This window comes from Vulpes vulpes, chromosome 10 (genome assembly GCF_048418805.1).
Source record: "Vulpes vulpes isolate BD-2025 chromosome 10, VulVul3, whole genome shotgun sequence".
In the NCBI taxonomy this organism is placed as follows: domain Eukaryota; kingdom Metazoa; phylum Chordata; class Mammalia; order Carnivora; family Canidae; genus Vulpes; species Vulpes vulpes.
In genome coordinates, this window is record NC_132789.1 from 61,697,444 (window position 1) to 61,712,633 (window position 15,190).

The window sequence follows — 15,190 nt, forward strand, 5'->3', positions numbered from 1 at the left end:
GTTATGAACAACATCCGCATCCCTTAGGATGGTTCTTTTCAGAATGGCAGGTAATTTCTCCCATAGTCACACACTGTTCATTATTCTCTTGAATACTCAAGGGGAATGCGCTACAGATCTTTCCCTGTGCAGAGATGTTTCTTTTCAGGTATTTTGGTCTGCAGAACTCTATCCATGTTGGTTTCCCTAGATCTCAGCTCCAACTCCTTAACTCGGGAAGCATGCCAGTCTCCACCTAGGTACCTCCTCCCTGGACCACATAGCATCAAAGCTCTCTCAAGGCAAAAAGCTGGGGAAAGGCTCACTTCGACTCACCCTCTTAGGGACCACTGTTCCTCCTTGCTTGATATCCAATGTTTTTTTTTATTAATTTTGCTAATTTTTTTTTAGTTGTTTTTAGGTGGTAGGGTAAACTAAGTCTCTATCACTTCGCCTTGGTCAGTAACAGAGGTCCACACACAGGTTTTCGACTTTTATTATTATTTCCTAGAGATTCAGCAATTTTGATATCGATTTCCTTTCCAAAGAAGCAGACCCCAACTATTCATCTTGTTGGTTATTTTGTATATCTCTCTTTAAATGATTATATTTTATATACTTTACTTATATTATTATTTCTTTTAATACACACACACAATCTGTCCAAGAATATGCTCTGTAAAATTTCTAGTATACCAGTATTTTGAAGGTTACTGAGAACTTTTCATGGCTCAACAACAGTTGCTGATGCCTTCATTTTGTTTTACTTATTCCAGAAATATATGTGGAAGTCAGCAGCACAATTTTAGAATCAATTTTATGAAGACATGTTCTAGAGCTATTGCTTTGATGAGATTTCTGAGTACGTTAGAGCTCCCCAAGCTGCTTCTTTCCCCTACTCCTGTCATATTTGCATAGTCTGAAAGTTCCTACTCTAGTTCCCTGGTTCTCTCCAAGTCCCTTTCTGGGACCGGGGTTCTGATCCTAGAATTGTTCTCTCGCCGCTGATGACAAACACTGTCTAGCTCTTCCAGTTGCTACCCTCCAGAGCCTGGGTGCTGCTCCCTGACACCAGCTACTTTTCATGTGCTGCAGGGGGCTAGGTGATCTCTCGGAACCAGAAGATTACTCTTGCCTGCCATGAACCCACAGCCTGAGTACTGCTGTGGGTTAGGAGCTGGTGTTGACTGGCTCTGTCCTTCCCATGCCATCATCATTCTCACTCACTTTCTGCTCACAAGCAGCCTTCATTCTTCAGCCCCATTTTAGGATAGATGCCCTCCTCTGCACAAATTAATTTCCCTGCATTTCTCATACCCATTCACCTGAGATAGGATATTTCCCTTAATATGATGTAGAGTGGCAGAATTAATCATTCCACCTCTCATGCCATAGTGAAATGGCTTTCTAAGTCCCCCCCCCCCCTTTATCATTACATAATATGACTGTAGGCAACAGTAATAAACAAAAAGTACTTTAAGAGAAGCTTCCATAAATTATGGGAAAAAATTTATTTAATTCTATGCTAAGTCACTGAAAGAATCATTTTGTAATGACAATTATAAAACCAAATTAAATTCATTTGACTTAAGAAGTGATGAGCTACAATTCGTATTTTTATAACATCTAGTCTGTAAAGAGAAAAATTAAAATATAAATTTAGTTCATTAACAATTTCATTAAAGATAATTGATATGTAGAATATGCTACTTCAATTCAAAACGGTTCGGCACCAGGATCTATAGTTATATCATTACCAAACTTTGTGGTGAATGAAAATAAAATTTCACCGTTTCATAAAAGCCATCTTGTATATTTACCCTCCCAATATCACAAGTTTTGAGGGGAAAAAATCACTCTAATAACCAGAATACGAAGATATTTAGTAAAAACATTTTTTGTGTAGACCTTTACAGTTTACAAAGAACTTTCACATGTGAATAATCACTATAATAAAAAAGAAAGACTGAAATTAGGCAAAACTTATGCTCCTTTATTTTTTTTATTTTTTCCATGATTTTATTTAAATTCAAGTTAGTTCACATATAGTGTAGTATTAGTTTCAGAGATCGAATTTAGGGATTCATCAGCTGCCTATAACACCCAGTGCTCATCACGTCAAGTGCCCTCCTTAACTCCCATCACCCAGTTACCTCATCCCCCCACCCACTCTCTCTCCCTATATTATTTAAATCTCTTATGTCAAGGATAGAGAGGAAAGCAAACAATAGCAAAATAAGATGCTTCTTTTTTTTCTTTTTTTTAATTTTTTTTTTTTTTTATTTATGATAGTTACAGAGAAAGAGAGAGAGAGAGAGGCAGAGACACAGGCAGAGGGAGAAGCAGGCTCCATGCACCGGGAGCCCGACGTGGGATTCGATCCCGGGTCTCCAGGATTGCGCCCTGGGCCAAAGACAGGCGCTAAATCCCTGCGCCACCCAGGGATCCCAAGATGCTTCTTTAATTTATATCATTCTACCTTTCCTTGGAATTATTTTTTTTTTAATGACTACACTGAAATTACCTATTAAGTATTTGGGTCCAACTAAAGATACACTTCATTTTGAAAACTATCTCACTCGCAATATGTATTCCCATATGGTGTCTGTCAGATGCATTCTTTCCCTGCATGAGAACAATATTAGTTTCTGACCCACATTGGATATTTGTTAGCACTACAAATAAAAATCAGTTAAATTGCTTTGACTCACCCTGATGGCAAATGAAAACTATTTTATTAAAAATATATGAGGAGTTCCTGACCAGCTCAGTTGGTGGAGCATAAGATTCTTGATCTCAGGGTCATGAATTTGAGCCCCACATTGTTCATAGAGCTTACTTAACAGCAACAAAAAATATCTGAATACACTGGATGAAATAATAAGTAATATTAAATATTAGAATGCATCATTAATAGTCATAGTAATTTTGGGCAGCCTGGGTGGCTCAGCAGTTTAGCATAGTCTTTGGCCCAGGGCATGATCCTGGAGTCTTGGGATCAAATCCCACGTCGGGCTCCCTGCATGGAGCCTGCTTCTCCCTCTGCCTGTGTCTCTGCCTCTCTCTCTCTCTCTCTCTCTCTGTCTCTCATCAATAAACAAATAAAAATTTTTAAAAAGATAGTCATAGTAATTTTAAATGCTATAAAGTATAGGATGGCTAAGTCTATGATATTTGTTCTCTTGTGAATATGTAGAAAGTTGTTATCTTATTCAGTTTTACTTGCAGCAGTGAAAAATGAACAGATAGTGGTGTTTGTATTGTCAAACCACAATGAGAAGTCACATTCCTTTAATAGAATACAGGGTTTCTCATTTTTAGGCTTTTACTAAGCGTCACCACTATATCATGTGGTAATAATAATGAAGAAACCTTATTTTTATCAGGCATAGCATATAAACAGATATTGGTTTCTTTCCAATAGTGACATAAATAATGGAAGGATGGAATAACACAGCTAAATGTAGGCAATAAACTAAACCTTTATCAAGTTACATTGCTATATGAGAAGTGAAGTAATGACTGTACCGAACCAAAGTTTTTAAACAGATGAATTCTTTAATTATATCTATATATAGTAGTTTCACTGATTTTCAACTCTTAAAAAAATTGTTTTTCAACCCTAGAAAGGGTTTCAGAAATTCTCATTTCAGAAACTGTAAGAACTGTTATGAAGAATTTTAGTTTCCATAAAAACATTTGGAGCCAAATTTTATTGAGATTCAGGATGATAAATGACAGCTTATTATTTTCAGCGAGAATTATATTTATCTGAACACTTCAATAGCATTCTTGTTATAGGTTCCATGAATATTTTGCATTTCTAAGGATGATCACTCAATTTCCACTTGAAAACTCTGACCTAATTATCACAATATTTCATAAAACTTAAAACCCATTACTGTTATGACCAACCTTCTTAATACTTTCTCATTTATTTAATGTATTTTATAATGAAGCTATTTCAAACTGCTGAAAGCTTGTCTTCATAACTTATTAGTTTATCCACTCTTAAAAAGTGAAAAGTGTATTTTCTTTTCTGAGATAAAGAGCATGTACATGCATGTGGCTGAGGGATAGAGAAAGAATCCTAATCAGGCACCAGGCCCACTGTGGAGCCCGTCAGGAGGCTTGATCTCAAGATCCTGAGATCGTGACCCAAACCTGAGCCAAAATCAAGTCAGACACTTAACCAACTGAGCCACCTAGGCACTCCTATTAAAAAATGTATTCTTATATTATCTCCATTGGTTCTAATTCACACAAGCACAAATGAACTTTTTAGAGAGTTTTTAAACTTTATTTAAATTGGTTTCAAATATACTCCTGCCCCTAGAGCTCTATCCACGTTTTGTTCTGTAGATTTTTTTCTCTCTTTATTATCAACTTTTCCCCTTCTCTTGACTCCCTATGATCATAAATATATAAACTTACTCAAGTCTTATCCATCTTTTAAATCCCCCTTAGAACCCATCCACTTTACTAATTACTACTCTAGATCCCTATTTTCAACCATTCTTCTTGACACTTGTAATCTCTCCATTTCATTAGTCTGCACTCACTACACACCTACACCAATAATCTCTAACTAAGGTCAACTTTGAGTTCCATGTTGTTAAACCAAAAGAATGCTGGACAAGCTATCTAATCTGAGCTCAAAAAATGGTAGGCAATGTCAACAAACCCAGTTTACCAGAACTCTCTCTTCCTTGACTTTCTTAAAATCATAGTCCCTGATTTTACTCCTGACCAGAATGATGACATATCTTTGTTTGCTCAGGGGAGCCTTGGATTATGCTCACTGTCATGGCGTCACATCCAGTTTTATATTTGTCCACAATTTTAAAACATTTTTTGATTAATGTTAACTCTTACATTAAGTGTGGCAAGACGTGTTGATAAACTACTACTTTGAAATTTTCAGCTTCAGCCAGGATCTTGTCTAACATAGGCAATACAAGGAATCTTCATTTTAATATTACTTTACACATTATTATTACGATATTGCCATATTAAAATATCCTTGGACATAGTCTTATAGAGACTTAGATTAAATTTATGCTCACAACATATTTGAACAGAGCAAAAGATAGAGATAGCATTATTAGTCCCTAATTATTATTTCTGTGGCCTCCCCAAACAGATGTTTAAACTCTTAGAAAGTATATTAACAGAATCCTCAGAATCACTGTTTTGAAATATACAATCTTTTACCACATTTTTAAAAATTCATTTTCAATTTCTTTAATCTGAATTTTGTATCTATACTAGATGCTTTTCTTTCTCTTACACACACACACGCGCGCACGCACACACACATCCCACTCACAGATAAAGGCTCTCCAGCTATTTGATTTGCTTTTGGCTTATTACATTTCACCACTGATTTCCTATAGTTGAAGAGCTGAATCATCCACTCAGGGCACTCACTTTTAAAAAATATTCATTTCCTTGTCAGGAACAATGGTAGATAGATTGTGACTTGCACAGCTCATATTTATTAGAGTTGATGATGAGAAATACGTGTTTGCCGACTTGGGCATTTGTCCTTGAGCACACTGTGTTGTAAGAGTCACTTTTAATATAAAGAGAATACTTGCTATTCTCAATATCTGAGTTTAGAGTTCTGGAAACTCTATTCTCTTTCTCTAAAGACTTATATAAAACCATATTAATACTAACTTGATGCATTCAAGAAGCTGGGCTGGGCTATAGGGGAAAAGGTTATTGTTTTTCTATTGCCCAGAGTCTTCAAGACTCTATCTCAAACATTTCATTTTGGTTCCTTAAACAAAATCTAGATTCTCCACACTTCTATTTTCTCTCCTTGCAAGAGACATACTTATTCTGGTCAAACGTCTTACATTTCTATTCATCTAGTATCACTAAAGTGACTTGAAAATAAGGATTTTTTTTCTAAGCTTTTTTAAAAATTTAATTCACAGAAAGTACTTCAACAGTGTGAATATGATGTAACTCCTGAAAAAAGTGAAATATATTTTTAGGAATATATTTAGACATTCAGAGATTATGATCGATAAAAAACTACTGAAAATATATGAACTTCACTTTGACAGCTAAAGAGTACTAAGCAAATGTAGAATAATAAAGTTATTATTATTACTCTACTGGACACTAGAATTCATATCTTTTCTCTGTGTAGGTGGCCTAGAATGAAGGGAGGACTAGGAGCTTGGGAGCAAGCAGATCCTGAGCTGCTTCTCTGTGGCTGTTACATATCCCTGTGAAACAGAGAAAGCCCTGTGTGCTCTCCCTCAGCTCTGTAGCTAAGCTACATGCTTCAATTGCCACAGCTTCTTTGGCCCTGTTTTATTAAATTCAACGCCAGCACCAGGGTGTGAAGTTGCTAGGGAAATAATTTGTAAAGATACTTTTTCATAACCCCGATTGGTTTCTCTGCATTAATAAGCAGCTCAATGCAATTTAATTCATTTCAAATCAATGATGCTACCAATATATCTGTGGAAGAAATTATGTTTATCTCTGTTTAACATTTGGTGAACAAATTACCTATCTGTGCTGCTTGCTCCCCTCAGTCCTTAAATGTTTTTAATTCCAATGTGAACAGAACTATCCATCTATACAACTCTAGCCTTTGAGACGCTGTTAAATTTTTGCAATGGCCTTCTAACCTCCCATAGCCACTTCTGGTGTCTTGCATCAACTGGTCGTCAACAGCACCTGCCTGGAAAGTGATCCCACTGTTCCGCTTTGGGCTCAGAAAAGGTCACTAACTTATGAATGTCACAGAACCTTTCACTTTGGGCTTCTCGAATTCTCTAATAATGACTATCCTGATCAATTGTTTGGCAAAATCATATTCCGTATTGTAATACTGATTGTATGAGTGTGTGTCATGTATCTCTAATCATAGTCTAAGCTGCCTACTTAGAGAAAATGCAGATTTTAATTTTTGACATCTAGCTATCATTTAAGTCATGCCTGCTATGTTCTACGAATGTGCTCTCCCTCCTATGTCTAATTACACAGGACTTCCTGTTAGGTGCTCTACCACTTATATTAGGGAAACTAAGTAACAGAGAGATGTGGACTTCTACAAGTCCACACTCCTGAGTAAGTAACAGAAACACAATTCAAACTGAAGAGCCTTGGCTCCAAAGCCCTCCCTTCACACCACAACATGCTGCCTTCCAGTAAATTGGTTCATTTTTTGTGACATTTGGCCTCAAGAAAACAAAACTATCAACAAGAGGATACATGCTGGATGAATGAAAAACCAGTGAGATCACTGCTACCTTCTCTGTTTGCTTGATTATTGGAGCCAGGTAGGAGAAGCAGAGTGAAGAATCATAAAGCAGATGGCAGGAAAAACATTCAGCAGGTCTGAGGACACGCACATTGCTCTTGTATGACACATTTTCCAAGATTCAGTAAAGTGTACAGAAATAGTAATAGTAATAAGCCTGCTTTATTTAGACACCAATTTGTAAGGTAATTGAGGAGAAAAAAAGCACAAAGAGAATTGGCACCTGATGATTAACATTCTCTCCAAGCTAATAAAAGAAGCAAAAGAATCTTTAGGCTACCTTCCTTGAGTGTTAAAACTCACTCAGAGTGACTTTTCCAACAGGAAATGCCACTGGCTGCTGGGAATTTTTGGTGGTCTTTGTTCATAGACATGTAGAATGCAGTACATATAGACTACAGGACTTTCCTGAAATCTGACATCCATACCAGACAAGGGAAGCACTCAGTAAATATTTCCTACATGTCTATTGAACACTTTGCCTGATTTCACGTGTAATCCACTAGAGAAAAAAATCCTTTCGTCCCACTTGCAAGAGAGTAGGAATCTTCTTTGTTCTGGAAGCTTGTAGACATGAATTCCTTCATTTAAAAAGGGAGTCTTTCAGTATTCATTTTATGGGCTACCAAATCAGCCATTGACAGTCAGACAAAGATGAAAATTAATTATTTTTTTGTAGAAGATAGCACACAAAATGAGTTCTCAGTCATTTTATAAAATGTTGGAATTAACAACATCTATAGTTTATGACTTTGAATATCTCTCTTGAAAGCCTAACAAAGTATACCATCAGGCTCTAGTTTTGACATTCAGGGTTCCTGTCGAAATCATCTTGTGCCTTTTCCCCTTGCAGGGGCATTGGCATTCCTCCCCGGTAATCAGTTCTCCAAGTGATAGCTTTAGCCATATGGAGGGACTTTGTGAATGCACATGTTACATGAATTTTACACGCTTATACAAAATAGTATGAGTTTTAAAAGACTTTGATGGAAATTTTATGTGACAGTTTTTCTTTTGTAGGAAGGAAGGCAGGAGTTGTCTGTCAGTGATAGTATTCAGTGAATTTTATCAATTTCTAATACTATAGACGAGAAAATATTATAGAACCAACCGGAATAGGAAAGATAGTGGCATACCATAACAAAATATGGTTTTTAAACGTAATAATACCCTCTGAGGGTACAGCTTTCATTTTTTTGGAAATAAATATTAATATAAAAGCAGGCAATTGTTATTATTACTATTCTTTCTTGCTACTATTCTTTTTTTGCTAGACAAAATAAAACTACATTTCTCCCCAAACTATGTAACTGAGAGGAAAAAACAAGGACATGGCTGAAATATGTCAAATAAGACAAAGCCTAAACAAGATGGTGAGTGATCATCTATATTACCAATGTCAATTTGCTTAACCATGTAAATATAATGTAGCAAGAAAAAAAAGCTAATTTTCAAAGAAAAGCCCACTTCAGATGTATTCTGGTACAAGTCTCATATGTTCACCATTTAGAGAACTGTAGTAGATCGGAAATACGATATAATCCTATCTGTTGTAATAAATATGTTGCTATAGGACTGCAAATCACTTTTTCTATTGTTGACTACAAACATAACTTAAAACACTGTGCAGATGTGAATTAGAACTGCAAGGAACCCACCTGTAATGGAGCCTCCGTGATCAGCATCTCAATCTCCCGTGCCTATCCTGAATCACCCTGAGAAGTTTTTGTACACCCTACCTCAAAGTGGATACAATTCTAGAAAGCAACAGTTTGCAATGTAGATTTTACTGAAAATGGAGATTCATTGCAACCAGGTACCAGAATTTAAGAATATTCATAAGAACCTCCTGTTCTGTTCCCTTTCCCTTTGCTAGCTCTCTTTCCACACAGGCCTCTCCACCCTTGGGGGCTACAACTTCCTTTCAACCCTTAGAATCTGCTCACAGGGTCTCCTTATTTCATGAGTTTCTTCCTCAACAGAATTCACTTCTCTCTCAGCCTCCCAAGTTTTGCAAATTGCATCATTCGTATCACCCAGCTTAGCAAGCAATGCTTTGGGTCAAATAAGACAAAGCACTTGAAATATTAAATACTTCTTTCCTGTCATGAATAATGTGTTCTATTCACAAGCAAAATAGGTATCTGAAGATAAATGATGTTTAAGGTTGGGAATGTGACAGTAAAAAAAAAAGTTATAAGACAAATTTATAGGAATTTATGGACATAAATTGGGTTAAACAGGCCATCAAAAAATGGGGGGAAGGTACTGATGAATGAGACAGAAAGGGACTTAAAGAAATTTGTATTAAGTTCTACCATATTGTTGTAATGTCTCTCCGTTTGTGATAAATTTTTCTTAAAATTTATCAGAAGACACTATGCTTGGGACACCTGGGTGGATCAATGATTGAATCTTTGGCTCAGGTCGTGATCCCGGGGTACCGGGATTGAGTCCCGCATCAGGCTCCTTGCAGGAAGCCTGCTTCGCCCTCTTCCTGTGTCTCTGCCTCTCTTTCTCTTTCTCTCTCTCTCTCTCTTTGTGCCTCTCGTGAATAAATAAATAAATCCAAAAGAAGAAGAAGAAGAAGAAGAAGACACTATGCAAAGCCAAGCTTCAGAGAGATGTCATTTGTAATATTCGTGTCTAAAGAAAGATTTCATTTGAAATATTTTAAATTCAAAAAATCCAACAAGACACAGATCAATGATCTTTTTAAAGAAAATAAATGAATTGAACAAGCTCTTCACAAAAGAGGAAATCCAAATGGCCTTTACAGATCCAAAGAGGTGTTGCACGTCCTTAGTCATCAGGGAAAAACAAATTGAAAATCAGCAATGAGATACTACTCCTGGCAGCAAGAAATAGCTGACAATGCCAAGTGTTGGTGAGGACAAGGAGCAATCAGAATGCTCATGCACTGCGGTGGGGGCATGAACTGGGACAATCCCCTTGGAAAACCATTTGGCAGCATCTAACAAAATTAACTGTGATCATTTCCACAATTCTACTCCCAGGTATCTATTCAGTAGAAATGCTCATAGAAAGTGCGGTTGAGCACAATGCTAAATTTATAGCAGCATTCTTCATAACTCTAAACTGGAAGCAACTCAAATAACCATCAGTGGTAATAAGTGAATAGTGTTATATTCTTAAAATGGGATATTGTGCAGCAATGAAAAAACATCAATGCTACACACAAAATGGATAAATCTCAAATGCATTGTGTTGGGCAAAAGAATCTGGGCAAAATACCATATACTATAAGATTGAAAGACCTAAAGATCTAAAAAGATCTTATACAATCCTACTTGCATAAAACACAAAAAGGACAACAGAACTAGTGTACAGGTGACGAAAGTCAGAATAGTGGGGCCATCTGCCAGGGACAGCACTGGGGGTAGGCATGAGGGAGGCTTCTCAAAGTGTAAGGTATCTAATACATATTGATATAAATAGTGATTACCTAGATAGATGTATATTTCAATACCTAATCCAGCACTACAGGTGTTATTTGTGAACTTTTATGTGTGGACAATGTAGTTTGGTTAGAAGGTTAAAAAAAAAAAATTCAGTGACATTTTGAATCTCCTTCCAGTCTTGTCATTCCAACAAAAGCAAACATAAAATGACTACTGCTTTCAGTTTCCTGTGTTCAAGATATAGATGCTTCAGTTCATTCACATGTTGTCGTTGGCTGTGTTTATCTATGCAGTAGCAACCATTTGAAATTATAGATAATTAGGAGGGAGAGAACAGACTGCCTATCAAATTTGCAAAGATTAAAGGATGATGGTGTTGGTAAAAGTGCATGCATCAGGCACTCTTCCTCCTACCAGGAAGAAGGCCCGGAACAACCTTTTGGGAGGCAATCTCATCTCATGTATTTAAAATAAAATCTTAAAAATATTACATGCACTTTGACCTAGTGTACTACTTCTTACTATTCTATCTAGAGGCAATAAAAATTCTGACAAAGATTAATGCACAGATTTATTCATTGTGGCATTACTTTTAAATAGCAAGATATTGGAAACAACCTACATGTTCCACATTCAGAAAATGATTAAAAGAATATTGGCACATCCATCTGCTTTTGAGAGACTAGGTAGGCAGAGATTTTAAATACTGATGCTCTCTTCTCTGTGTTGACTGTTTCTAAGTTATCTTAGACTTCATTTCCTCAAATGCAGAATGGGGCTGATAATACCTTCCTGAGGGAATTGTGGCCAAGAGTAAATATGATGATAGAGCTATGGTGCCTGCCTGCACATATGGGACGTTGAAATGTGGTGCTTAAGAAAAGTTATCCAAATAAATGTTTGTGGGAATCAAATTATATGAATTGGTTTGAATATTTTTTTTATTTTTATTTTTATTTTTATTTTTGGTTTGAATATTTTTAAGGAAAATTTGTACATGACATTCAGGGTATTACTGTGTTTGTTCCTCATGGCCTTGAATCTGGCCTGCTTGGGCAGGGTGCTTTGCTCCCTCTTTATACCTGACCTGAATTTGGAGCCTGGATTCTGTAAACTGATCTTCATTAAGTAAATAAGGCTCCTTTCCCAAAAGTAGAAACAAATTTGCACACAAGCAACAGGTCCTGGGGATGTTGCCCTCAGAGAAGCTTTCAGAATTGCAGGAGCCTCTTTATCCCCAAGCACTGTGTGAGTGGACTGATTAAATAGGCCACTTAATAGGTGATTTTTTTTCCCCCACTGGTTCAAGAGATCTAGGCAGCAGTGTTTGGTGTGAACGGTGTCGTGACAGGGTGGAAGACGCAGGACACAACGTCGGTTTACTCTACCCACTTATAAACAAATAGAGACTTGAAAAGGCAAGACCTTCCGATGTGCTAAGTTAGTGGATTTAAAGCAATTCTTCAATAAATCATATTCAAATTATTGAGCCTCCAGGTGCTAGGCATGGCTCTTTTCTTTCATTCACGAACTCAGGCAACAGTTGCAATAATCGCTGTGAGTTAGTTCTATTATTCAAACCATTTTATCGGAGGAAATAGACACAGAGATGATAAATGACTTATCCAGAGTCATACACCTAATATATGTCTGAGCTGGGACCCAAATCTAGGGAGTCTGATTTCAGGATCTGAGCTCTTCATCAAAATGTGACTCTTGCTCATTGATACCTAACTAGTAATATTTGAAAACAATTAAAGGGAACTTTTGAAAGTTGACTAGTACTAAGTACTCTACAAAACTTACCTCCTGCAGTCCTCACATAATAAACTCTAATATATATGCATTCTATTTTCCAGCACAATTTATGATTAACCGATACCAAAGCCTAAGTTTGCAAACAATTTTGCTATACTTCCTTCTAGTCGAGTCACAGAAAAGTCAAGGTCATTCTCCAAAGTGATTAGAGATTTTTTCGTAAAGAAAAGAAAATTAAGGATAAATATGAATTCATGCCTACACATTGAATTTATAGAAAACAGATTTTATTACCTGAAATCCTAACCAGTATTTATACAATGGTTAAAGACTTTTGTGTACTTTTCCAATTACACAGATTTAAATATAAAGTACCTTATAGGATGTATAATTTTATGGGGTATAAAAAGCTTATTTAGTCCCAAATATCTCCTTTGATTACTTTCTGCATATATGAAATTGCCATCAGAATAATTCACATGAGGTAAGGCACTGTGGCTCCCCCCAAAATCTTATCAAAATGCAAATGTATTACCTGATATAGTAATTTCCTATGGCTGCTATAACAAGATACCACGAATAACACACTTACTCTCTTACAGTTCCGGAGGTCGACAGTGTTAAATCAGTCTCATTTAGGTCAAAATCAAGGTGTAGGCAATGCTGTGCTTCCTCCAGAAGCTCTAAGAAAGAAGCCATTTCTTTAACATTTCCAGCTTCTAGAGCTGCATTCCTTGGCTCATGGCCCCTTCTTATCTCCAAAACCAGCAGTGTAGCTTCTTGCTTCAGTGGTCACATTGCTTTCTTTGTGTCAAATCTCCCTTTGCCTCTCAATTTGGGATTTCATTCAGAGCCCACCTGGTCAATGTAGGGTAACTTCTCTACCTCAAGATCCCTAACTAATTGCATCCGCAAAATCCATTTTGCTGCACAAGGTTACAAAGATCCCAAAGATTAATTGGTTATATTTGGGGGCCACTGTTCAGCCTATCATACCTGAGAAATGTCATTATTTTCAGTTAGAGCAGATGGTGAAATATGAATCTAAGAGAACGAGAGGCCAAATCAATGTATCGTATTTAGTAGTTATAACAGGTGATAAACCTGTATGGATCATCTCAGAATGTCACAATTCAATAAGCATTTAAGGCTTACTAAGTACAAGTTTGGGGAGTGGGGAGCTATGAACTGCTAGTCTATTCCTAAGATTACCTTTTGAATTTGAAAAGCTTACCTTTAAATGTTTACCTTATGGAAAATTGGAACCCTCATATACTGCCTGTAGAATGTAAGATGTTACAGCAGTTTGGCAAACAGCCTGGCAGTTCCTCAAAAGGTTAAATATACAGTTGCCATCCGACCCGGTAATTCCACTCCTAAGTATATGCCTTGGGTAGCTAAACATGTATACAAACGTGCATAGCATCATCTGATTGATAATAGGCAAGAATGCGAACAAGTCAAACGTCAATCAATCTGATCAATGGATACATAAAATTTGGTATATCCATTCAATGGAATACTCTGTGGCAATGCATGAAATGAAGTACTGATAAATGTCCCAATGTGGATGAACCTTGACAATAGTATGCTAAGTGAAAGAAGCCAGTCACAAAGATCACATATTACAGGATTTCACTTCTAGTAAATGTCCAGAATAGGCAAATCCATGGATATAGGAAGTTGATTCGCAGTTGCCCAGCACCAGAAGTGGAGATATTTTGTAGGGAGAGAAGGTGAAGAAAGACTGCTAATGGGTACAGAGTTTCTTTTGGGGGTGATGAAAATGTTCTAAAATTGATTGTGGTGATAGTTGTATGACTGTAAGTATACTAGAAATGACTGAATTGTACATCTGTAAAATGGGTGAATCATAAAAGTTGTATGAATTACATCACAATAAAGCTCTTATAAAAAATGTCTGCTTTGACTTTCATTTATATCAAAGCCCAGAATGTCATCTAATACTAGAAATATTCAGAAAAAGAATCACTTAAAGTTTAGAATCAATTAGATATTTTCTATTCCAACTCAGTTTATATATCATAAAAGACAAAATAGTCACTATCTTTCCTCAGGCCACAGAAAATATGAGGACTGACTACCCCAGACTGTGCATTCTTTTTTTTTTTTAAGATTTTTAAAAATTTATTCATGAGAGACACACAGAGAGAGGTAGAGACACAGGCAGAGGGAGAAGCAGGCTCCCTGCAGGGAGCTCAATAGGGGAGGGACTCATTCCCAGGACCCTGGGATCACAACCTGAGCTGCAGACAGACCCTCAACCACTGAGCTACCCAGGTTTCCCTAGACTGTGCATTCTGGATTACAGTAGCTAACAGCCCTGAGTTATTGGCCCTCAAACCAAATTTTCATAATGATATCATCCTCTTTAGGCAGAGCTATTTAAGTATGGTTCAAACATCATAAAAATCTTTTATTTGCTACTATGTTCTCATCATCTACAACTGTGCCTTAGCGTAGTATAGATGCTCTATAAATATTTCCTGAATGAATAATTTCTGCTTGTATAGGTAAAAGTCCTCAAAGCTGTCCATCATGAGTCATAGTTTAGGATATGTATTTTCTTATAAGAAGTTGGTTTTAGGCTTTTTCTACCATAGAAACTATATGAATTACATATATCCCCTTCATTTATATGAATTAATTTCCTCACTTACTAAAAATATACTGGTTGTTTGTCATTGTATATTAAAGTATTTAACAAAAACTCAAGATAATT

General features: G+C 36.5%; 1 protein-coding gene across 1 annotated transcript in view; it reads right to left on the reverse strand.

The window, feature by feature from the left end:
• The window catches only part of PPFIA2 (PTPRF interacting protein alpha 2), a 495,741-nt gene extending 486,708 nt beyond the window's left edge, over window positions 1-9,033 (reverse strand). Inside the window, exon 1 of the mRNA XM_072724476.1 lies at window positions 8,926-9,033. The gene's annotated coding sequence lies outside the window, so the exon portion shown is untranslated. The remainder of the gene's footprint in view (window positions 1-8,925) is intronic.
• Between the last annotated feature and the right edge of the window lie 6,157 nt (window positions 9,034-15,190).